The 27,123-nt window shown below is 36.7% G+C and overlaps 1 pseudogene; it reads left to right on the forward strand.

Moving 5' to 3' along the window:
• The first annotated feature begins 15,549 nt into the window (after nucleotides 1-15,549).
• On the forward strand, nucleotides 15,550-15,944 carry LOC109393987 (40S ribosomal protein S12 pseudogene; annotated as a pseudogene).
• The last annotated feature ends 11,179 nt before the right edge of the window (nucleotides 15,945-27,123 follow it).

Genomic DNA, 27,123 nt, shown 5'->3' on the forward strand with positions numbered 1-27,123 from the left:
CAATAGCGTTCATAATGTTATTATTCATAGTCCAAAGCAAGTGCCTCTCACCACAGGAAGAAAAGTACTATGTTCACACATGATGCAGTATACAGCAATGAGAATCAGTGAACTACAACTGCATGCAACATATGGAGAAATCTCACAAAAATGTTGAGAAAAAGAAAGCAGATATAAAACAGGACAAATTGGATGGTCCCATTTACATAAAGTTCAAAAACAGGCCAACTGATCTGTGATATGAAAAGTCAAAATAATGATTGTGACTTGGTGACTAGAAGGGAGCCCACAGGGTGACTTCTAAGGGTACGATCATGTTCTGTTTCCTAATCTGGCTACTTCTCACACAAGTGTACTCAGTGAAAATGCACATAGCTGAACACATATCTGTGCACATTTCTCTCTATATATAATTCCATAAAGACAAAAAAACAAGAAAATTAAATTTTCTCTAATGTTACATCTAGAAAAATGAACAACCTAAAATGAGTCATTTTATGTTTTTGGCCATCAAAGTATGTTCCTTTCTAATAGTCTCAATAGGAATAAAATATACTTCTATTTGACACCAGGGCTACTGCTGCTTTCACACTTCATTTTGTGGCATGTGAATGGGATCAGCAGCAATTGTCATTAATTGTGCATCATACTTCCTGAAGAAAATATGTTTTGTATAAAATAGTTGGGGTATGGAACAAAGCACCAAAATTCAAGAGGGTAAAAAAAAAAAAAGCACCATTTCTAATTCCAATTCTTATGCCTATTTACTAAAAGCCTTGTGAGAAATCAATACCCTCCAAGTATCTCAGTATCTTCATTTGTAAAATATTAATGATGCTATCGCATGGCCACCTGCCTGGAGCTGTACACAGAAACAAATGAGGTGGCCAATGCTAACATTCCTATTGTTTCTTTATCTTACTCATCTAATTTAAATATTACTGCCTCTCTCTGTTTTCATAAACCTCCCATCCATCCTCCAAGGGAGAATTATTTTCTATACATATGTTCTCAATGTACCTTAGATACGTTTCCATCCCAGAAAGGGCCACTCATTATAGTTCATTTCCCATTATCTGTTTCTATGACTTTCCTTGCATACCAATTCCAGGTTTTTCATCCTAACAAGCACCCAACAAAGCACAGAACAAGCTTAATACTCATTGTAATGAGATGGTATTGGAATTTTATAGAGTTTTACAAACACTTAACTAATTCATGATGTTCTAGTTGTTCTTAAACATTGTCTAATATGTGGTTTTAAAATGTATTCAAATATATATAATTCATTTGCAGAAGGCATAGAATTATGAACACTTTGTACCAACTCAATAAGCTCCCATGGTGTGCATTACAGTGCAACAAACCAAGGAATGCCCATTGCATAAGCTCTCAAGTATAGGGTAGAAAATGCTTGAAAACCTTAGTTACTGGAAATACCATAGAAGTTACAATGACCTTTGTAACAAAAAGAGTGAATCCAGTGGCATTTTGGAACTTTCTTGTATTGTAATTGAATATTTCATTTCTTTTCTTTTCTTTTTAATAGTGACCTTTGTCTCCTCACTGTATGCCATATTTAGGCTTCAACAATTCAGAGAAATTGCAGTTTCACTGAGACTTGACCTATAGAGTCAGAGATTCAGGCTCTGGTCACTTTGCTAAGATGGATCTGAAGTATAAACAGAGGTCAGATGTCAGCCCAAAGGGCAGGCTGGGTCAAAAGCGCTTACCTTGGATGACTTAGATATGAAATGGGCTCTACTGTATAACTTACATAACATGGAAAGCTAGTTTTTGAGAAGCTGGCTATATCATTAAGAAAGAGAAGGAGGCCACCCAACTGTGATGCAAAGCCAACAGACATGTTCGCTTTGGTCTGATGAGCATTTTATCATCACTTTGGGGAAGGAGACTTGCAATGCGACTCAAGTTAGAGTAGCAATTGTAAACTCTCCTGCCTTGACACCTGGAAGTTAAAATCAGATTTCAGTCTCTGGTTCTGTAAGCCTGCACTGATGGTTCTAGCCAATCCCAACTGTGGGTAGTCGGTCCAAGGTAGGATACCCCAAAGGTAAGTTAACTGTCCTTGTCATTTGCAGTACTTGGTTCAAAGAGAAAATATCTCCAGTGATGAGGAAGGCATTTCACTCAAGCTCTGAGATGCAGATTCCTGAGAGATAAAGGACACACACCTTTTACAGAATAGATATTTTGAGAGAAAATTTGATTTTTTGAAATTGTACGAAAGCTTGCTTTCGTATAATTTGTAGTCAATTTTCATAAATATTTTAAGAGTATGCTTCAAAGAAATGAGTGTTCTCCAGTCCATGCATTTAGTAATCTGTGTATAGTCATTATATCAAGATCATTAATTGTGCTGTTCACATGTTCTGTACCCTTACTGATGTTTTTTAACTGCCTGATCTATTGATTATGAGAAAAGTATGTTGTGTTCTACCACTCTGAATTTATATCAAGAAGTATACAAATTATAAATTATTATACTTTTCTTGGTGAATTGAAGCTCTTATCATTATGTAATTACCTTCTTTATCTCCAATTATTTTAACTTAAAGTCCATTTTATCTGATAATACTATAGTTAAAGCAGCTTCCTTCTGGTTAGCATTTGCTTGGTTTTAGTCCATTCTTTTACTTTTTATCTTTCTGTGAACTTCCTTATATTTTAGGCATTCTGTCCACATTTCTGGTTTAACTAGTAAGTTTATTCTGTTTTTTGTTTATTTCTGTATATGTATATGCATATGTATATGTATATGATGTCTATCTATATGTGTGTATATATTGATTTTTTCCATGTAGATTTTATTTTCTTTTTGTCATATCTTTTACTATTCTGTTTCTTTCTTTCCACAGTTTTTATTTTTGTTGGTTATCTCAGAAATTTAATTTGCAACTCAAAAAAGGAAACAATCTCTAAAGAAAGACAAGATGGATAAAATAGTAAATTTGAAGATGAAATTAATTATTAAAAATTGAACAAATTATTGGAAATTATAAGTTATATCAAGGGTTGAACTTTAAGGGGACAGAAAAATAAACATATCTGATAAAACTCAACATGGAAAAGGAATTCACAAAAGTAATATAACAATAGATAGAGAGGAAATTAAAAATTAGAAGAGAATGATATTCTTAACTATATGTTAATAAAGCTAATTTTCTTGGAAAATATATCATTCCAAATAATTCTAAAAGAAGCAGTGCTCTGAAAAATTATTAGTAATATATGTATAAATTTAAAAAGTTATAATAATTATCTCCAAATAAGCCTTTGGTATCTGACCACTTCATGCTGAGCTCTTTTGAAATTTAAAGTGAAAGCTAATTTGAATGTGGTGGAAATTATATCAGTAGACATTAAAAGATTAAAAAAATTTTCAATTCATTTAATTGAATGTCATTATTTTGATACCAAAACCTAGCAATGATAGTAAAATAAAAGAGAACTAATGTTATGTCCATCTCCCTTATAAATACAGGTGCAAAAAAAATCATAAGGAAACCTATGATTAATAGAATTAATCATTAATAGAATTCAATAATACTTTAAAATGATTATTCACCCTGACCAAGCATGATTTATTTTAAGAAAGGAAGGCTGTGTGGTATTAAAAAATTTACTAATAGAATAAAATACATAAGAGGATAGGCAGTATAAGGAATATATTAAAACAATTATCTAAATAGATAGTAAAAAGGCATTTTGTAAAAGTTCACAGCAACCACAGATGGCAAACAGCTTGATCCATTTGTGGAATTGCAGGCATAATGACTGACAATACGAATACTAGTTCTGGAAGATAAGAGTAGAGAGATAACAGGGGACATATTAGGAAGGCTTTGTATTAACATAACCTTCATAGCTATAGGTTACCATTAAGAATTTTAAGCATAGGTGTCATCTAAAGATTGGCCTTTAGCAAGATAACTCCAGCAGCAGTGCTGGAGACAGATGGTAGAGAAACCAGAGAGGCAAGAAAACCAAACTCTTCCTGTTTTCTGAGAGTCCTTACCTACTTCGGACCAGGAAGTTCACGTTCAATGTGGAAAGGAAATAACTGGGGAACCATCTTCAATGTCCCAGATCTCTTCCTTCTTTGCCTGTGCCTCTTGTTTGTTTATATCCCTCAAATTATTTGTAAAGTTTGCTTTGGAGAAAAAATCACTAATTTGTGTCAGTCAGACTTGATAATCTAATCCTGTGTGTTCGGTTTGTGTATTTACTAGTTTCCATCCCAAATCTTTACAAGCTCTTGCTGTTTTCCTCATATGAGGTATGATCAAAAAATATGGTGAATGTTTAAATTTAAAAAAAAAATTATTATGGTAAAAGACACATTGCCATTAATCCCCCTCAAAATACCCCCCACCCTCTTGCTTCGAACACATTTATGCCACCATCTTTGCCACTTTCTGAAGCAGTTCTGGAAGTCCTCTTTCCTGAGTGTCTTTAGTTGTGTGGTCATGGCTGCCTCAATGTCCTGAGTCATTTTGACTTTGAGGAAGAGCCAGAAGTCGCACAGTGTGAGATCCAGTGAATAAGGTGTTTGAGGACATGCTGTAATGTTTGTATTTGAAAGAAATTGCCATATACCAGAAGCGATGTATGACATGGAGCCTTTCTGTTGTGATCACAAACTTCAATGAATACTGCTGCAAAGTGCCATCCAACAGAAAGGCAGGGATCTACAATACAGGAAGTGGCACATCAAACCTTAGTAACAGGGTGTGACAAGTTTCAACTTGTTTTGTGCAGTCAGTCAGGTGCGAGCTTTGCTTGAGAGAAGGTGTGTTTTAAAATGTGCCACAAAATCATCCTCCATCATGAAAACGAAAAAGTCATTGAAGGATAGTGTCAAGAAGGGAGGCAATTAATAGTGCCAAATGATGCAAAGTAGTTAAATTTCTCTTCAACAGAACAATAAGGTTATTGGCTACCTTAGCAATGTCAATTTCAGAGATGTGATCAAGAAATTACAAACTGCTATGGGTTGGCATAATGGAGGATAAAGAAATACTGAAATACAGGTTAAGTTTTTCAAAGTTTGTAAAAAGAATGCAAGATAGGAACACAGGGGAAGACAACCTCAAGGAGTTTTTAAAGTGGGTGAGACATAGTTTAGTTATTTATATGCTAAAAGCAAGAATCTAGTAAAGAGGGATATGGTGAAGAGACAAGAATAAACAGGGATAATTATACAGTACTTTGCATAAATAGTCATTCAGGTATTTGGTGAATGGGTCAATTGATGAATGAATGAATAGCTTGAGCAAAGTCCATGATCATCTACTGTCTGCGATTATCCATTTCACCATACACGTTTATTAGCCTGGACAAGAAAAAATTATAATTTTGAAATATGATGTAATATGTCAAGAGCAGGGAAAATGAAGATATGTACTTTGATTGACTTAATGCAGATATGACAATTCAATCAAAAAATATTCCTGATTTGTTCCTCTACACAACAGTACCTGAGTCTCTCTGTCCTATCCTTGACATGATTCTTTTCTAAATTGCCCCAAAATGATGAAGGTTGACCATTTATAATAAACAAATGAACTACTTAGGGTTTTCTTCAAAGAAATGAGTTCTGTAATTCCTGATTTTAAATATTGTATTCCATTGTCAGATCATGTGTTTTATTATGAATCTAAAAATATGGTGGCCACTATCTAATGTGGAATGAGATTTTAAATTATATGACTTCTAATTCTAATACATTCTCAGTTTCTGGTAAAGTATTCAGCATTCAATGAGAAATTGAAAATACATTTTCTTATAATCTATTTAGTTCTCTAAAAATGGTTTAAGGATGTATTTACTAGAAGTGCTGTATTATTCATTTTGTTCTCTCTAAAGGGCATACAGAGCCCTGTATCTTACACACAATAGGTGCTCAATCAAAATTTGTTTATTTGCTTACTTCAAAATCACTCCAGGTTTTGATTTAGCAGTTTAATATTAAGTGATTATTTCCTGATTGTGGTACCAAAAAAGTCACAAATTAAGATAAACCACCCAAATTATTCAACGACTGAATTGTTTCTTTATATTCAATAAGTTGGGTGCTATCAGCAGCCACTTCTTTTAAAACATAACTAATAGATAAATACACCATATGTTTGGACTATTTCTCTTGCATTATAATTTTGTTGTCAATCTATGACTGGAGTACATTCATGAACATTTTATCAAGTTCAAAAGTTAAGAAAAGGATGGCAATAATGGGAAAAGAGTGGTGAAAAAATGTGCCCTAACTCTTTCATATTTACAAAATTTATATTTTTTTCTGCCTATATGATAAAGCATTCAGAATCTTTCCTCTATTCATACTTTGAGTCTTCCCAGGTCTTGAATCCTTCCACATCTCACACATGTGGGGTAAGTATAAATGCAGAAATATATTTTACAATGAAAAAAAGGAAAAAACGTATTTCCACAATATATCTTGTGTGTTTACTTTCCCAGGATTCCCAGATTTGACTTTCTCCTCTTGCTCACTCTCACAAAGATATAAGGAATGAGATCTTGTGTAAGAGATTTATTTCAATCCTAACTCAGTTAAATGCAGAGAAAGTTTGTCTCCGTATACAGTACACTATGACATCAACTTTCAAATATGTTTATGAAAAGGATTAGAGAAGCTCTGGTCTACATTATTTTTAGCTCATGAACAAGAGTGCTAATCAAATGAAGTTATTTTAGTTTTAGTTGTGTACTTTATGATTTGCTATACATTTGGTTCAAAGGCAGTTCAGCCTTACATGTACATCCTCCCTAGCTAAAGCCACGAATCTGGAAAAGGTAAATTTAATCTTTGAGGATAAGAATTATGAGTTAGTGATATGTTTCTATTTTATTTGAATTCCTTTTCTCAAATGTAGACTATGATGGGATATTACAATTGTTGCATATGACCAATAATAAAATTCAAATTGATTAAGATAAATAAATACTATCTACTCATATGGCCAAGAAAATTCTTATCCTATTAATTACTTTCTATTTGAGCTCTGTGTAAATTAGAAATTATGGCCTACATGTATATTGTAAGATATTCCATGCTGCTGTTAAGACATATGGCATTAGAAAACAAGAGCTTTGACAGTCAGGGTTATTATGGCTGTATGACCTTGGCCAAATTGATTATCATTACTAAGGCTGCATTCTCTCATCAATGAAATGAAAAATTTGGGCAATAATTCCAAATCTTTCTCTTTCAGGAACATGTCAAAGGTAGGTTGATGAGTTCCTTAAGTCCCTTTAAAACTACAGATTTCCCTCCAACTCTTTTTTTATTCCTCCTTGCATTTATTTGTTAAGTAAACAAGTATGGAATTATGCTGATTACATTCCCGTGGTGTTTACATGCCCTTTTGTTCCTGTATTTCCTGGAAAATGCTAGTAAGATGTAGGTTTGATCAAATTCAGATTAAATTTTTTGGCAAGAATATTTTAGAAGTAGTATTGTGTTCTTCCACCTGGAGGCAAGTAATGTCTGGCTGTTTTTCTTTTTGTGATGTTAGCAAATGTTGTTATCATTTCCAAGTTCATAATTTCTATAGGGATTTCTTTTCTGACTATATGATTTGTTTTTGGATGAACAGTTTCAAAATATATGGTAACACTGTAAGAAGCTATTTGTGTTCAAGTTGATATAACTTTCTCCTCTATGAAATTTCAATGTACTATAAATTTGAATTTACTTCTCAAGATCCTTAGTCAATAGAAATGATCAACAGAAATGAAATGGACAGAAACACATGCTTTTGCAAGAGTGCTTTAAAATTAAAAATAATTTCCAAGTCCATGAGAGACAGGGAGAGAAAGTCAGATAAGAAAATAAAACTGTAGGACATACTCAAAGTACATAATTTTGTTATGGCCTTGGTAAGCACCCTTATCTCATGGCTTTCCATTCCTGGAAACCACACAAAAACAAATAAGTAGAAAGAAGTCAATATTCCCACATACTTGCCTGAGAAATTCAGTCTATTAGCCTTTCCAAGACAGCCTTGAAAAATGTGTTTTGCTGTGTTATAAATCTGAGTGACAAATTCTACCTTTAACCCTAACAGGAAGGAGAGAATTTACCAGAGGTTGCAATGGAATTAATGAGAAGACGCATTCCTAGTTGGACTGCACCAGAAAAATTCTCCAGAAGACAAAGTACATGGAAATGAAATGATACCCCACCACAATGTCAGCACCAGGAGATAAAGAGAAGCCTCATTATAAGCTTTCCTAGGTTATAGTGACAGGGAACTATTTGTCTGCACAGGGGACAGGAGTGGTAGGGCTGGACCATAGATAGCATCAGTAGCTAATTGGCTGGAGTGGAGTAAAGACCCTGCTGTCATCATCCAAAGCCATTTGCGCAGCATGTAATTGCATATGACTCTTCTCTTAGACTATGCCTATTTGATCTTTTGGCGTGTAAGGTAGCATATTAGGCACAGTCCCAGTGGAGTAGTTTCAGCTGGAGAGTAAAAGTAACTCTGTATCTGAAGTACAAGACACCAAAATGAACAATTATAGATCCAGTAGGAAGAGAAAAACATAGTTGGCTTTCAAAAAGGGAATCATAGGAAATGCTACCAGAAAAAAATTCTGATATTTCAGAATATATGAATCAGGTTGACTATATTCTAATCAGAAAAATCAAAATTGGAGCAGTGCCCCAACTTTGTGTTTCAATAGGTTATGGGAAAGATGTTTGTAACTCTGAATACATTTCTTTATATACAGAGTTTCACATGTGATGGCATTCCCAGGCAGCCTAGAAGATGTCAATGTTAGAGAGGGCTATTCTGTTCATCATTCATTCATTTGTCAAAAATATGTGCTTCTACTACATCTATACACTGGAGCTGCATAAGTAAATAGCAATTTCTAATTTTCTAACACCAAGATAACTGGATACTGCATAGTATCAGGTAGAATTATATTTTTTATCTATACTTCAATGAAAATATACTATAATACAAATAGTAAAATAACATTACAGATAACAGTGGTTGAAAATCACCATTAGTAAAGTACTTTTTAATGGGTTCTACAAATGGAAGAGTTTCTCTAGTAAGGTTTGGTGACAAGAAGAGTGGCTTGGAGCCTGTAGTCACACTGCTGCTAGTTGGGGATGAGGGTAAGTAAGAGTGAGCTGCTGAAGGGCTAAGTAACATAGTAAATTGCCAATTTGTGAATCCAAAAAATAAGAGGTAATTCTTTCTTCTAGGTTCTCAAGAATGGCCATAAATCTTTGACTAAAGCCAGTTATGAGGCAATGGGCCAGAGAAGCCAACAAACCTTCAAAATAGACTTGATTTGGATCCTTTTGCTACAGGTAATAATATACTTACAGTTACAACTTTTGGATGTGATGCTTTTACTCAAGACATAATCACACTTACTTGCAACAACTATTTTGTATACTCTTCCTAAAATTTATTTTAGAACCTTACAATAGAATGAGGATTGCTGTTCTTGGAGTAATGATGAACATCAAGTTGAACGATTTTCTAGAGAGTGATTCCTTCGCTAGTTGATGTTAACAGTTCTTTGATATTTTCACTGTTTACTTCACTAAATCCAGACTCCTTAGCAAGGTCTAAGTTTTTTTTATTTTCGTTCAATCACTTTTATGTTCACACTTCTCTCAATAGTTTTTATCATTTCCAACTTTCCTTTTAATCTATGAGCTTTTCTAGGTCTCTTAGGCTCACTTACTTTCTTCAAGAGCTTTTGCACCTCTTCAGAAGATAGAGTCACATGAATACAGGAAAATAATTGTGATGATGTACACTATATTTGAACAACAAAAATAAGACATTAAATCCTTTTGGAAAAACAAGTAAATTAAACTTCAATGCACTCTACATCCTCTCGTCTGGAACTCAGGTGTAACTTAAATGTTTTTAGTAGTATACACATGCATATTTGGTACAAGAGATGATTTTCCGGGGTGAGTGCAGTTTCTGTAGAATTTTTGGCAAATTTTTATATCAAATATCCAGAAAGTGAGAGTTCAGATTGTAAGCGATAGCAGTACTTACAGTCAGGCACACAATGAGAGCTTTAGCTTACCTAATCAGCTCAGAATCTGATTTTGTTTGTTTGTTTGTTTGTTTGTTTGTTTGTTTGTTTGTTTGTTTAAGAAGTCACAATAGTTGTTCATATATTACTGCCAAAATCCATCTCTCTCACTAATCAACACAAACCAAACCAAAAACTAAGCTGCCTTAATCATGAAAAACTCAGGCTCAAAACAAAAGACAACTGTATTGGGTTCATAATAATGAAGTAAGCAGTGACTGCACTACTCTAAACAGCTATAGCTCCGTGACACATGCATTGAGCCTATATTATATTAAATCATGAATGTGAATAGTTTGTTTTCCCAAGCAATGCAGGGAAAATGAAATTACTCCTTGTCATGATTACTGAGAGTTTATAGATATTTAGTCTACTAAAATAATAGATGTGAAAAGATTTTATAAACAGTAAATGTCCATCTAAATATACAAGGTTGCTATTATAGACTGAGTGTGTCCCCCCAAATTCATATGTAGAAGCCTAAACACTAGTACCACAAAATGTGACTGTATTTAGAGATAGGGCCTTTAAAGGGGATAACTATGTTAAAATGAAACTATCAGAGTGGGCCCTAATCCAATCTGACTGGTGTTCTTATAAGAAGAGGAGATCAGAGAGACACTGGAGGTGTGCATGCAGAGACCACCACATGAGTAAGCAGTAAAATGTCAGCCATACATAAGCCAAGGAGGGAGGACGAAGAGGAAACCAACCCTGCCAGCACTTCGTGATCTTGAAATCCAAGTCTCCATAACTGTGAGAAAATAAATTTATATTGTTTAAGCCATCTAGTCTGCAGTTTTTTGTATGGCACCTGTAATAAACAAATACAATAGCTATTGTTATTTGAAATTAAAATAGCAACTGGAGATTAGAGTTCAATATAAACCTGATTGAGCCGAAGCAAAATTTTAATGCAATTGGCTGTCATCAATTGAATTGTTTCAAAGGCAGAAAAGTTTCCTGGAAGAAAAACCCAAGGAACACAATTCCTTTTATATATAATGAAAGAGAGGTCATTTCTATGGTGGCCAAGTCTCTCACCATATTGAATTTCATAAACATGCTTGGTAGCCAATAGCTGCCTAGTCCTGAAACCTTAATCTCTTAATAGATATTTAGATACCTGTGTTAATTTCAACAGATTTCACAACAGGCAATTATTTCTTCAGTGAATCTCATAAAGAGGCTTTAGGGGAAGTTGTTTCTAAGGTGATAAGATCAGTGATAAATTTTAGAATAAGGCCCATAATATTTTCATCCTGGTCCTTTGCTTACTCAGTCACTGAACCATCAATCTTCCAATCAACAGGCTTTTAAGGTAAGCCTACACTGTCACTTAATTAAGTTGTGTGCTAAAATAACAGAAGGTTCTTTTTCAAAGACAGATTGAATAATGGAAGTTGTATTCTCTTCTAACATGTAATAAGTACTTGTAATAATGAAAAGGCTTTTGTTGTGGATGTTGGTAGCACATAGTATGGGGGGGGGAATAGCATTTATACTTCTAAGTGGAGTCAAGAGTAAACCTTACTAGGGAGAACCCATGTAGGGCTTGAAGACAATGGCTTTTGTTCTAATCCAATTTCCATCTTTCAAATGTGGTAAATTCTGTTCAGAGGCCTACCTGCTGTGAAGGCCATGGAGTTTCAGGGCTCTTCACTTGTACATGAACTTCTTTTAAAGGCCCTGGAAGGAGCCCTAACAGAAGAAAAGTGCTTTGATATTTTTTTGATGTTAATGATGTTTGTAAATTTTTAAAATTTATAATTTGTTATGATTACCTGGTTATTCGAAATATTTGCTTTAATATCTAATTGTATATTTCTAATTTTGTATGTAACAGATATTTATCAGTCAAGAAGGTATGTAGAGCATAGATGTTTTACAAATGATATAACTAATATTCAAAAAAGGTAAAGGATTTGTCAACCAGAGGAAAGTTTGCCTCCTGGGGACTATTTGGCAAAGTCTGGAGACATTTTGGTTGTCATAACAGAGGCAGAGATGCAGGCATCTAGTGAGTAAAAGCCAGGAGTATTGCTTAACATCCTAAAACGCACACGACAGCCGCTCACATCCAAAAGCTATCTAGCCCAAAATGTCAATAGTGTGCAGGTTGAAATGCCTTAAAATAAACTGTCAACTCTTTCAAAACTAAGAGGTGGCAAACCAGGATTTAGAGCTAAGTGTGTCTCAATTACAAAGCTCACACACCCTTTCCACTACATTACTCTGACTGGTTATATTGGGTCATCAGAAAAGTCATGACGCATGTTTGAGACAGATGACACTAGTTCATTTTTGGAAGTACTAGAGTCATTAGCATCTATGTTATTGCTATGTCATTTGACAGCTGACTGTTCTAGCTTCATTCTAAACACAAATTGAGTGATTTAGTTGAGTTTTGGAGATTTTACAACAAGTTGAAGATGGAACACCAAACTGCATTTTTGCCATAATTTACTGTTTTACTTCCATAAAGGGAAGAATGCGTGTCAAGCTTGTGAAAAGTTGCATAAAGTTTACGGTGACAATGCTCTACAAAAATGTCAGTGCCAATGATGGTTCACAAAATTCCGTGCTGGTGATTTTTATCTCAACAACACTCCTCAGTCAGGGAGGCCCACCGAGGTTGATGACGACAAAATAAAGGCATTGATCGAGCCAAACCCACATTACACGACATGAGAGATTGCAGAAACATTGAACATCCATCATTCAAGTGTTCACAACCACCTGAAGAAGCTGGGATATGTAAGCAAGCTCGATATTTGGGTTCCACATGAACTCAAAGAAGTTCATTTGAAGGCGTGTATAAACATCTGCAATATGCTCATTAACATGAGGAAAACAATCCTTTTTTGAAGTGACTGATAACTGGTGATGAGAAGTGGATTGTTTACAACAATGTGGCATACAAACGGTCTTGGTCCCGACGTGATGATTCTCCTCAAACGACATCGAAAGCAGACATTCATCAGAGGGGGGTTATGCTCTCAGTGTGGTGGGATTTAAAGGTGTCATGTTTTTCAAGCTCCTGCTAAGGAACCGAATAATCAATTTGAATGTATACTGTTGGCAATTGGACAGTTTGAATGAATCCATCATCCAGAAATGTCCAGAGCTTAAAGGAGTTGTGTTCCATCAGGACAACCCAAGACCACACACAAATTTGATCACCCATCAAAAATTATTGGAGCTTGGATGGGATGTGTTGCCACACCCACCATACTTGCACCGTCAGACTTCCACTTGTTTCACTCTCTTCAAAACTCCTTGCATGGTATAATGTTCAATTCAGAGTCGGCTGTAAATCAGCACCTTGTTCAGTTTTTTGCAAATAAAGACAGGTCCTTCTATGAATGAGGAATTATGAAGCTCACTGAAAGATGGCAAAAGGTTATCAAACAAAACGGGCAATATATCATTGATTGATCTTTGTTCTTTATATAAATAAATGACCTTTGAAAAACATAGACAAAATATGTCATGACTTTTCCGACAACCCAATAATAATTGAACTCTTTTCCCGCAACAGCACCAATATCATTGGAACAAGCGATTCTCAATTATATGTTGTGTCAATGGTCATTAAATTTGCCTTCTTAACATTCTGTAGAAACAAACAGATGGATATGCTGCTGTGCTGGATATACTGTATGGAGAAAGGGGAGGCAGACAAGCAAGATGAAAGTAGTCTTTTCTCAGTGTTATCTGTCCTAGTTAATGGCACCACCACACACTCAGTTCTACCAGCCACATGCCGAGGAATTCTTAATTCTGTCCATTCCCTACTTTACTATATTTAATCCATGACTTCTTCTCTTGAAACCCACCCTGTGTTACCCAAGTTATCATCCTCTCCTACTACTCTAGCATTCACATTGGTGTACCAGTCTACACTACATTCAGAATGATCCTTTTGAAATATGGATCTTAATATGTCACCCTCCTATGTGCTTGTCACCATACTATCTGCTCAACCCTCCACGGCCTCTTGCTTAAACCACACAATGACCCACCGTTTGTCTTAGGATAATAGCCAAGATCCCCAAGATGTCCTACAAGGTTCGCTTGGTCATACCCATGCCTGTCTTTCCACAATCACCTGCCATATTTCTCTCTTATCCTTGGTGCTGTAGCCACTGGCTTTCCTCTAGTTCTTTGTCAAAGACATATTATTTCTCACTACAAGGCCTCACACTATCCTGAAAACACTCTGCTTTTCACTCTTACTTGTTTTTTATCTAAAGCAGTATTAAATAAATCTCTCACATTTTTGGGTAGGTCACATTCTCCCATTCTGGGTTTTTGTAGCATTACAAAGATTTCTTTTGTAAACTTATCAAAGCTATAGTTTTACATTTATATTATTTATAATAGGAAAAAATGTCATCGGCACTATAAGTTTCATGAGGGCACTTACAGTGTCTAGCTTTGCTTGAAAAACAAAGTATGCTGAGAGTCTATTCCCAGGGTCTTTTAGAGAACATGGCAATTCATGGAGCACAAGAAATACTTGTTGAATGAATTAATGTATACATAAATTGATGAACGCTTGGATTCATGAATGCATGATAGAAAGGGCTAAATAGATTTGGGTAAGTAGAAGCCCTAATGCTCAGTGTATCATAAGCTCTGAATTAGGTCTTATACCAGCTGAATCAGAGCCAACAAGGTATTAGGCAACCAGAGATGGCTAAACCAGATGGTTACTCTGACAAACCATATCAAGAACTACTGGGCAAATTGAGTTTTTCCGAGGAATAAATCCTTTTAATTTGGACTTTCGTATGAACCAGCCAATTATTTTCCCAGAGCAGAATAATTAAGAATATCTGACATTGGTGCAGATGAGTCCGCTGATTCAATTGCACATGGCAAAAGAGTATAGGATTCTCTAAAAGACCCAGAGGTCCAATTCCAAGGTGACTTCTCATGATCCAGCAGAGGAAACAGGGCTCCTGGCATCAGAGCCTATGTCCTGAGTGACCCAAGCATACTCAGTCTACTTTGAGCCATGTGGAGCCTTGAAACCAAACAATGTAGAACCTGACATTCCATTCGAGGTAAGAAAACCAAAAGATTTTAAAAGGCAACATAATAATGCCTCACGTGTCGTTTTGGAATCAAGTTCAAATATAGAAAATCGCTCTCTCTAAATGGCATGTAAAATGCAATGCTAGTTTCTAAATTTGAAGCATCAAGGGTTTGTATTTGACTTCAGGACCTGTATGTGTCTTTTTCTAGAAGTGTGTTCTTCAAATTGTGGGTTATCGCAACATAAAATGACCTTTCTCCAAATCTGCCAGATATTATATATCTTAAAATTTTTATGTTGAGCTGTTTCCCTGCTGCCCCGAAGTAGCGAGAGACAGAGGCTTAGGTGCATTCAAGATTCGGTTCCACCCGTCACTCACCGCCATGGCCAAGGAAGGCACTGCTGCTGGAGGTGTAAAGGATGTTAATACTGCTCTACGAGAGATGCTGAAAACAGCCCTCATCCACAACGGCCTAGCACTTGGAATTTGCGAAGCTAGCAAAGCCTTAGACAAGAGGCAAGCCCGTCTTTGTGTGCTTGCATCCAACTGCAATGAACCTCTGTACGTCAAGTTGCTGGGGGCCCTGTGTGCTGAACACCAAATCCACCATATAAGGTTGATGACAAGATGCTAGGGGAATGGGTAGGCCTCTGTAAAATCAACAGAGAGAGAAAACCCCATAAATTGGTCGGTTGCACTTGTGTGATGGTTAAGGACTATGGCAAAGAGTCTCAGGCCAAGGATGTTATTAAGGACTATTTCAAATGCAAGAAATGAGCAAACACACTTGGCTTTTGTTTAAAAAAAAATGTTGAGAATGAAAGAGCCTTTCCTAGATGAATATGATAAAGTAAATAACAGTAAAATATTTTAGCTATAACATTCATATTAAAATAACTATAATTCAATAAACTAAAATTCAACTTCTTTTGTTTTCTGCAGGGCCATTTTTCCATCCATTTACCAACATGCTGCCAATTATTGACCATAAAACAACAAAATTGGGTTGGCTTTTCCTCAACTTGTTCCAAAAAGAATGACACTAGAATCTTCCAGAACCCGAACAAAAAATAGGTGGTTCCTTGATCCCTCTTTCTCTTAATGTACCTCTGTATAAATAAAGTAGATTGTCCAACCCTTTCTAAAGCTCAAAGCCAGCCTTAAGTGCCTAACTGACATGACCCTAGACAGGCAGACACTCTAGTACATTGAAATGCTGAAAAGTAGAAATGCTCCTAATTTTGCATCACAAACAGGCTCATTGTGCATTTTTTAAACAAAATAAAACAAAGTAGTGACCCATGTGACCTGGTTAGCACTTCTTCTTAGGGCAAACAAAAGACAAATGGACTCCTTCTTCTAAAGTCATAACAGCAATGACAACATAATTGGTATCCAAGTGTCACCTTTCACAGAAACTGCTGTAAATCTGCACGTCAAAGACCAGCTCACCATGAAAAATTCCAAGTTTAGAACTAGATTTGGTCTAGGAGGGCTGAGTGTAAAACACTGACTGAAACATCTCAATGCTCTTGGTACTTTCCCAACCCCAACCCCTCTGGAATAAAGAACTATCATCTTAAAACAAATAAAACTAGCAAGTACAGCAGAAAGGCAGGTATACTTGGGTTGTCAATAAACATTTGAGATTTTGTCATATGCAAGATGCTGTGAGAGACCAAAAGTGAATGAGACAAGGTTCGTTCATTTATAAAAATGAGTGCTGCTTGAGTGCCAGACATTGTGCTAACTGCCTTATAAACATTTCCTCATTTAATCCTCACAACCCTATGATATAGGCAACAGTATTATTTCAATTTTACAGATGGTGGGATTGACATTCAAACAGGTCTTTTGACCAAAGGCATAGAACCGGTAAATGGGAGGTAGAATTCACATCCAACTATAAACTGCTAATGAAATCTACCAGAAAAGAGAAGTTAGCAGCTAACTTGATCACAAGGCAGAATGAAATAGCTGACAATAAATGCTACTTTTAACTTGGGGTACATGTAAGGGTGATGGGGGGTGGAGAGGAATTGTGACATTTATTTGCCTGTTCACATTCAGATTCATTATGGTCCTTCCTTCTCGTTGCATCAAAGAGGACTGACTCTGCAAACTACATTGCCCAGACTCCTTTTCTGTCTAGGTTGGCCCAATGGAAAGTATTCATTAGTGGACGATGGGAGGGCAGGTGGAATGAAGAAAAGAGCCAGGATATTTCTCCTCTTGCCTGTTGAACAGTATCTCTGTCCTTTGAACACTAACAGTGCTTGTGAGTTCACTATTGTTCCAGCTCCCATCAGTCTGGCCCACCACAGTTCCAATTTCTGCCAGTGACTCTAACCCATGGTTACACCACCTTCACCTTCCGTTCCTCCAGCCAGGTAATTGATAACAGAGTCTAGGAATTGCCATTTTCTGCTTTGCTTTTTCAGCTTTTCTTAACACCTGTTGCTAATTTCCCATACTGCATTCCTTTTATTGAATGACTTGGCATGGTGGTCTTATTTTTCTGGCTCGCTCCTAATTGATGCAGGTATCATACAATTTCTGCTGGATGTGGAAGGACTGGGTGGATGATAATACAATAGTAAAGGTTGAGTAGTCTTGGCAGCATCTCTCTGCCTTGCCCTCCCTCTCTACACTCATGACTGTCATGTTAGTGGGTATCCTTATGATGAAAAGACACATTGAGTTAGACCCTTTTCAAAGAGACGACTAAGGGGAAGGCATTCTGGCATGGGTCTGTCTCTCTCTGTTTAGGGATTATTAGTGCAAACAGAAGAGGAATTTGTTTCCTCTCTGAAAAACAGGTGGCAAGTGATACTAAAGACATATATGGCACTGAAGTGTGACCAGACCTTCTGTATGTCCTGCTTTTTGGCTCCCGGGCATAGTGTGTTGAAGGCAGATTGGACAACTGATATGAGGACACTCTATAGTTAGCCTAAATCAGTGTGAAAAAGATGCAGGTGGCCTGGCAGTCAGGCCATAGATACCCCATATTGGTAATGAGCAACACAAGAGAGAAACACTCCGAAGCTAAAATACGCAGCATCATGCAGACAAATCACAGTGTCATCCCCAAGATTCAAAGCCACCTGACACATGCAAATCAAAAAAGCTCTGCAGGATAATGTATTATACCAAATTTCTCCAAGAAGACAGGAAATGAACACAATAAATATAAAGTAAGATTGGTAAACAATTATTGAAGATAAAAATAGCTAGAATTTATCATTTTCAACTGGGGTTCTATGGTAGAATTAAACCCTCATGTCCTAAGTCAATATAGCCTTTAAAGTGGTATCCCCCAACCAGCAGTGCCATTGTCGCCTGGGTACATGTTAGCAATGCAGATTCTCAGCCCCAACTTCAGACCTACAGAATCAGAAGCTGTACAAAGTATGATAAAAAAATACAGGGAATGTTGAAATAAAAAAAATTATTACAGTAAAAGACACAGTGCCATTAATCCTCCTCTAAATGCTCCCCTTTGCTTGAACACACTTATCCATCATTCTTGCCACTTTCTGAAGCAGTTCTGGTAGCCCTCTTTCATGAGTGTTTCACTTCATCCTCCATCATGACACACTGTGTCATACTCGTACATCGCTTCTGGTATATGGCAATTCCTGTCAAATAAAAACATTACAGTGTGTCCTCATCCATCTTATTCACTGGATCTGGCACCGTGTGACTTCTGGCTCTTCCCCAAAGTCAAACTGACCATAAAAGCAAAATGTTTTGAATCAATTCAGGACATTGAGGCAGCCACGACAGCTCAACTAAAGACACTCATAAAAGAGGACTTTTAGGACTGCTTCAGAAAATGGCAAGAACGATGGGAAATGTATGTTCGAAGCGAGGAGGAGTATTTTGAGGGGGATTAATGGCAATGTCTTTTACTGTAATAAATTGTTTTTACCAATTACTTATAGTGGACTCTGGCAAATGTTTTAATCTTTCTGAGTCTCAGTTCCTTCATTTGTATTTTGGGGGCATTAACAGCCTCTGCCTCACCGGGTTGTAATGTGGACTGCTCACAGAAGGTTTGCAAGCTCCTTAGTATACATACTTCTTACTATTCTACAGTATTTTTTTTAATGTCTCTTTTCCATCTCTGAGAAGACTAAGAGTTACTCCAGAGCCATGTATCAGATGGAGGTCATTGCATTGTCAGAGTGTTTGTTTACAGAACCAGCCATGGAAATTTTACATGTTTTGCTTCATTATGTACAACAGAGTTTCTCAACCTTAACACTACTGACATTGTGGCCAGAAAATTGTTATATGTAGTATTCTGTGCATTATAGGATGCCAGTAGCATCCCTTGGTTGTGACAACCAAAAAATATCTCCAGACATTGCCAGATGTGCTCTGAGTGCAAAATCGACTCCCTCCTACCATCAGTATCAAATCAGAACTTTGTTTGAGGAAAACTGAAAGAGAAGAGAGTTATGCTGCCCAGTTGCATGAACGATCAGGGAAAGTACGTATTAAACACTAACAGGGGATCTTTGCTACATGGATTTATAACTTCCATTTTGCAGACCATTTGCTTTAACAAAGAATGCTTACACAGAAGAAGCTAGGTGGTGAACTGGGGCAAGTAATTTAATAATTTGGGTAGAACAGAAGTCGACTACTAAACAAATACTTTTTTATGTTGTTTTTATGTTGTGTTTTTATGTTGTTGATTTATCCATATGATGTTATTAAATTTAACTAACTCTAGTTAGCACAACATAAGCCATCTGAGAAGTTCTTAACAGTTATTATTGAAATACTGCCATTTCGTTAATTTATATTTCATTATAAACATAATTCACAATCCCATTCTTCCCAGACACAAGACTTAATGTGTTCAATGATCAATGCCTTAAAATAAAATACAAATGACCCACATCTGTCCCTGTGACAGACTGAGAAGCAACCTTATAAATAAATGGCTGCATTTTCTTCAGGTATTAGCTTAGTCTTGGGGCTTGTAAATAAAAGAGAAAAGATAGCCCCCTGGGAGCTTCTAATTATCTTAACCCAATCCTGTCCCATTTGAGGAACACTTTAGGCTAGACTAGCAGAGGTGTCCTGGGGTCCTGAGGTGAGAGAGTGAGCAGGAGGGAGGAGGTGATCTGTGGGTCCAAGTGATGAGTGCCTAATGTAAGTTTATCTTGTGTGATAAGAACGGGATGAGCCCAGCATCCTTGGAGTACCCGTAAGAGTGCATGTCTCAGTTGTCCATGTGGCTGAAGTAGTCAGAGCATTAGTCTTGCTAATCACAGTTTGCAGAAGTGGGTGTCTCTGGGCTGTCACTCACTAGTTTGAAACATTGGGATTAGGAAAGCTGTGACTGGTTCAAACTGGTCTGTATATCTGGTACATTCAGTATGACCTAAGTGATTAGTTTGTGCTGAATGGGTATTCAGTCCGGAGTGGAGAATATAAGTGGGACAGCAGCATACCTGTGTCATAGTGTGGCTAGAGTGTTTAGCCCCTCAGAAGTCAGTCAGCTTGGAGCTGCCAGTCTAACTGAGCCACCATTATGTCTAAGCTTCCTGTATGCTAATTAATTAGGCTATATTAGGAATTTCATGTTTGTGTTGCCCTCAAATTTTGTATGTTGAAGGCCTAATGTGATGATATTTGCAGCTGAGGTCTTGGGGGGTGATAAGGTCATAAAGATGGAGTCCCCATAATGGAGTCCCTGTAAGAAGAAGACACCAGCCCTTTCTCTCTGCTCTCTGACATGTGAGGAAATGATGAGAAGACAGTCATCTACAAACCAGAAAGAGGGGCCTCACCAAGAACCTAATCATATTGGCGCCTTGGTCTTGGACTTCTAGCCTCCGGAACTGTGAAAACAAAATGTTTGTTGTTTAAGCCACCCAGTTTATGGTAGTCTATTATAGCAGCCCAAACTGACTAAGGCAGGTTGTTTCTCCAGCATTCTGCCTGGCATCGTTCCCACTCTGATGTCCCAACATTGTGGTTGTGGTTTTCACACATCACTAGATGCCTGCTTGTTCACTGGCAAGGACCACATCGAGCTGAATTATGTAGAAATAGAATAGAAGCTTCTCCTAGATGAGGACACTACTACAGATATTTACTTCACCCAGGGAGACCGAGTCAGGGTGTGTTCTTACTTCTTTCTTGATATTCAAAATGACTTTTTCTTTTTTCAAACATGGCTGATAGATTTAAATATAAACCTGGGCCACCATTTCCAAACAGACTCAATATACTGTTTTACTAGTATTGGAAGGAAAACTAAGCTCACCAAACAATATATTTCTGAATGAGAAACAAGAGCCAGGTAGTCTATAGCCTGTGTGCCCTTCACCTTACTGTTTACCTTTCCTCTGCTCCTGTTCAAATAGTTACTTAGAGGATCATATGCTCAAATGCCAGTCTGGCAGGCACTCAAGAAAAATAGGCAGTCTTTTTTTTTTTTTAATTTTTGTTTTGTTTTGTTCTTGTTTCTGTTTTAAGACCAGGAGAAAATATTCAAATGACATGGAACTGACAGAAAAGAGCAGATGTCTGCAGTTTATTTTCCTTGATTGGATTTTAATCGCATTTGCATAGGGCCTTATTTATTTTCACTTTATCGCATTAGGGAGTCTGGACTCAGAAAGCCAACTAAGGGTCAGTGTTTGTTCTGGATGATGGATGATGAAGCTGTGAGACTGGGATCATCCCAGGAAAAGCCTGTGATTCTGAGCAGAGACAGAGAGCGATACAACACTGGGAACAGCTGCAGATCAACCTGTACAACGTTTTCTCTGGACTCTCCAGGAAATAACACCACTAATCATTATTAGTAGCTTACATTCCTTGGTCATTCTGCTAAGCACTCTACATGGAAAATCTAATTTAATATATTTATCACTGTGAGTGAAATACAATTCTACAACCAACCCCTTAAAAGCAACCCTGATATCCAGTGGGCTCTAAAAACAAAACAAAATAAGATTTTTGTCCCCACAAGTTTCTTTCAAACTGATTTGTGGCAAAACATGGCTATAACTGATATGAAGCTATGAAAGACTTATTTTCTTATTTATTTAGCCTACTTTTTGTGAATATTTATACATTTTCTGCAGAAATAGAACTGTGATGATTACAGGGTGCTATATATCCTGGGGAGGAATGGTATATAATTACCTTTCTAAAATCTGAAAAATGCTCAATTTGGAAATCTGCCTTTCACCAAAGTTTTGGGGTAAGAGATTGTGAGCCTGTAATATTATTATTATCTGAACTTTAAGGATGAAAAAAATTGACCCACAGAAATTAAATAGTTTGTTCTTCAGGAAGTGTTCACAAAAAGATCAGCTCCTTTTTCTAGGTGATAATAGGGCCAGTACACATATTATATGAGCATTACATGTATTTTAGGTATTATTAGTTAAGCCACCAATCTCAACTCAATCTCTCTCTCTCTCTATCTATCTATCTATCTATCTATCTCTATCTATCACTATCATTATCTTTATCTCTCTATCCCTCTCCGTCTCAATCTCTCCCCCTTCCTGAATCACCACCAGGGAGAAAATTCATTACATCACAGTAGAGTGACCATATAATTAAACTGGGACTCTTGTGACAGTGAAGGGAGCACTATTAATAATTTCACCAAGACAAGGAACACAAAACAGGTATGTCTGGTACAAACTGGGACAAACTGTCTCCCTATGTAGGTAACGCCTTTTCCCAAATATGGACTCAGGACAGAAAACAATGACTCTCTCCATGGTGAATTAACATTTAGCTCCCACACCGTTCCTCTGCCACCCTGACCACTTTCCCCAGAATAGTCATACATTTTTCCACTGCCAAAACTGCTTAGAATATCTCTTCTGCCTCTCCTTGAACATGTTCTCCCTCCCTCCATGACACAGTTCCCTTGGGGCCTACTGCAGGACGCCTCCCTGAGCCCCGTCCTGTCCTCTGAAACTCCATAGCTCAACATGGGCTCTCTCCACTACAGGGCATGTTGTACACTGTCTTGCATTAGAGTTTCTTCAGTGGCATATTCATTTATGAAGCGCCTGGCTATATGACGCCAGTGTTGGTGGGTGAACACACAAAAGTCCATGCTTTTCATTGGTTTTGACATAAAGAGCTTCCTTCCTTTGATAGTTCAGATTGGGCCTGCCAGAACCAAAATGTACCTAAATGGTTTTCAGTAATTTCCAAAGATGAGAGATGATGCCTGTCGATGGTATTTTATTCTTCTTGTCAGACCTTGGTATTAATGCTTTTGTTGTAAGAACATTTCTTTACCAAACATACCCCACTGATGGCATTTACAAGGCAGTAACAAGCATAGTCAGGTTCTTTAAGGTCTGTTTGCCCAGGTGATACCATACCCAGTTGGTCTCCCTCTAATTGTAGCTGTTTGGTTCACTTGAAAATAACTGCCTTCTGTCATCACCACAGAATAAGCCAACATAAATAAAGATTTATGATTTTTCATGAATTGGTCCTAGGCCTATCTCTACCTGATGTTCCTAAAATTGTGGCCTGTGTAATCTACATCAGAACTGCCCAGAGTATTTGTTAAAAGGCCTATCACAGTCCTACCACATTCAATTTGTTTTCTCAGTTGAGGATCAGCATACTGCATTTTAAGTATATTCCCCAAGTGATTACAGGGCATGCTGTAGTTAGAAAGTCACTGCTCTAATTAAATTGAATTAAATAAAGTCTTACTTTAGTTCTAGTGCACTCACTTCCTCCCTTCCATCTTTCCTTCTTTCCTTCCTGTCTCTTCTTTTTTCCCATATTTCTTTCTTTTTTCACTCATTAAAGAAAAATCCACAATGTGATATATAGATGATGTATTACAGAATTGCACATTTGAAACCTATGTAATTTTACTAACTATTGTCACCCCAATAAACTTTAATTTAAAAAAAGCAAAAAAGAAAAATTCAAAAACCAACAAAAAAAGGCAGTAGATATAAGTTTAAAAGAATGAAAACTTGGTTGCATTTTCCCCTTTTGTCACTGTCCTTTTCTCCACATACTTGTAACACGCATCTCAAACCCTAACCATCAGAAATAAGGATATAGAGGACAATTAATGAAAGCAGAACCTGAGAGAAATTACTTTCAGTTATTTACTTATTTATTCAGCAATCAACTTATTTAATCATTTTTAACTGATTAGACAAACTCTTAGATTATTACCTATGTTGTCCAGTATAATAACCACTAACCATGTGTAGATATTCAGCACTTGAAATGTCATTAGTCTGAATTGAGATAGTCTCTGAGTATGAACTATATCCCAGATTTCAAACACTTGTTATAAATACAAAAACGTGAATGACCTCATCAGTAATTTCATATTGATTTCATGTTGAAGTGACATATTTTGGATAATTGGGTTATATAAAATATATTATTAAAATTAATTTTACTTGTTTCTTATTTTATTTAATATAGCTACTAGAAAGTTTAAAATTGAACATATAGCTCACGTTATATTTCTACCAGATGTTTTTGTAGATGCCTGTTATATCTTAGTTCGCAAGGTACCCAAACTGGGTGAAGTAGAGGACCCAGAGTCAGACAGAAGACAGTTCTGGAAACATGGGAACCCTAAAGACATAAGTCCCATCACACAGGATTAAGCCCAGAATCTACACCTTAAATCCATTGCCCAGAGGATTCTAGTAGACAGATGTAAACCCAGTACCATCGCCTATAATACCTTATTTTGAATGACATTGCAGGAGTTTAACTTCGAATGTTACATTTGTGCTTTCTTTCTTTTTCCTTATTTAAATTCACCTACTTCCCATAAGCTAATTCTAAGAAACCCTACCCAGTTAGGGGCTGAGTGAGGGATTCATAAGTAAAGTGTGATACCACAAAAAAGTTATTCTTCTTTGGTTTTGCTTACTTTTTGCAGGAGCCCACTTGATTAATAGAAGTTGGAGTTGGATAGAGATGATGTCAGGGAAGGGAGGCAGAGTTCAACCTCGTCTCCTGTAGCAAACAGAACAGAGTCGCAGATCACCCCCTTATCTAAAGCTCCACTCTTCCTAAACTGATGTATTCTGCTTTTACAACCACAGATCATTTGGCTTTTCCAGAAGCACTTCCTTTGTCTCTTATCAGTTTGTACATCAACTGCAAGGCTGACACTTGAGTAGCAGAATCCTCCAGTGGCCTATTAGAATCTAAGGTCAGAGCACAGTTTTTTTTTCCCTAAGACAGATATTGGATGTAAGGGTTTCCTCATCAAAGAATCTCACGCACAAGATTTTAGAAAACCATCTATCATGTGTCTTCTTTACAGTTGTTATCATGACGACTTAAAATGTTTAGGCCTTTTGGGTACTTCAGATAAATTAAAAGAAAACCAGGCATCAAAACCACATACTAAAATTTTTATATCAGTGTTATTCATAATAGTCCCGTTACACTCAACAATAGTAGAATAGATAAATGAATTATGGTGCCTTCAAACAAAAGGTAATATAAAGCAACAAGCACAGACAACATCATGGATGAACCTCATAACATAACATTGAGAAAAAGAAGCCAGACACAAAAGAGTATATATAAATAGTGTAATATTACCTATATAAAGTACCTAACCAGGCAAAAGTAAGCTATGTTGTTATAAGTAAGAATGATGGTTACCCTTGGGGGTGGGTAATAGTGGCAAGAAGGGAGTGAGGCGGGCTTCTTGGATGGTGGTCATACAAGTGTGTTCAGTCCGTAAAAAGTCACTGAGCTCACACTGAGGATATGTACAGATTTCTATATGCATATTATATTATAATAATAAGTAAAGAAGAAGAAAAAAACAGGAACAGGAAAGGAGGAGGGGGCTGGGAGCATCAGGGCTTTTATCTGAGAGAAACCAAAGATTTTTATTGGCCTATGGCCTGCCCACTGCCATAAAACTCAGGAAATATCCTGTCCAAACCCACCTAAGAGAGGAAAGTTCACACAAATATTGTAATCTTCAGAAAAACTTCCAGTCTTTTCTCATGAGCTATATTTTAAAAAGGAATGCAGATGGAGACTTCATGCTAATTTATCATCTCCTTTGAAGAAGCAGGTTGTGTAGATAAATGGGCTGGTATCAGGGAGTTCAGGAGATAACAGTGACAACCTAAGCACCATTCACAGGAACTACAAAACCAATAGAAGGGACAAGAGGAATTCCATTGAGCAACTACATAAGCATTCAGAACTTGAGAAAATTCAACAGGGATGAGCAAGTACTTTCAAATGCTTTCTGCCACTTATCTGAGTTACTAGACTTACAATTAATTATACTCCTCTATTATTGTTATTCCTCCTAAATAAAATTTGTTACAGAATGAATAGTGCATTTATTCATTCATTCAACACATATTGATTGAACACCTAATAAGGTAAGGTGCTATATTAGATGCTGACAGTGTACCTATATAAAGAGGAATGAGTTGTGATCTCTGATTTTTTAAGGTGCCATAGATTAATGGGAGAAAAGACTAGTAAAGAATTATAACATAAAATAGTAAGAGAAAAAAAGCACAGATTAATAAGACAGCAGAGATGCAGAAGCACTTCCTGTACTAGGTCGTATATATAATAGGTGATGGAAGATTATACACTTTCAAGACTAAAATCTCTCAATTTAGCTTGAACAAAATGGAGATTTTACTGGATGGATAAAAAGAAGCGCGTTTTAAGAAACCCACAGCAAAAGTGCAGCAACTCCAAAAACATTGGATTGTGTTCTGAAAGGTAACCAAGAGTTGAGGAGGCAAATTCTCCATCTCACCGACTCATCTCATCTCTCTTGGTCTCATCTAGAGTTTCTGCCTTCTGCTTCTGCAGGTTGGCTTTAGCCTTCTCTTTCTCTGTGGGTCACTTTTCCTGATACATTAGCACTTGAAGAAGCACAGCCCCAGTTTACATCATGTCTAAGTTT

The sequence above is a fragment of the Hipposideros armiger genome, unplaced genomic scaffold (genome assembly GCF_001890085.2).
Source record: "Hipposideros armiger isolate ML-2016 unplaced genomic scaffold, ASM189008v1 scaffold_403, whole genome shotgun sequence".
In the NCBI taxonomy this organism is placed as follows: Eukaryota; Metazoa; Chordata; class Mammalia; order Chiroptera; family Hipposideridae; genus Hipposideros; species Hipposideros armiger.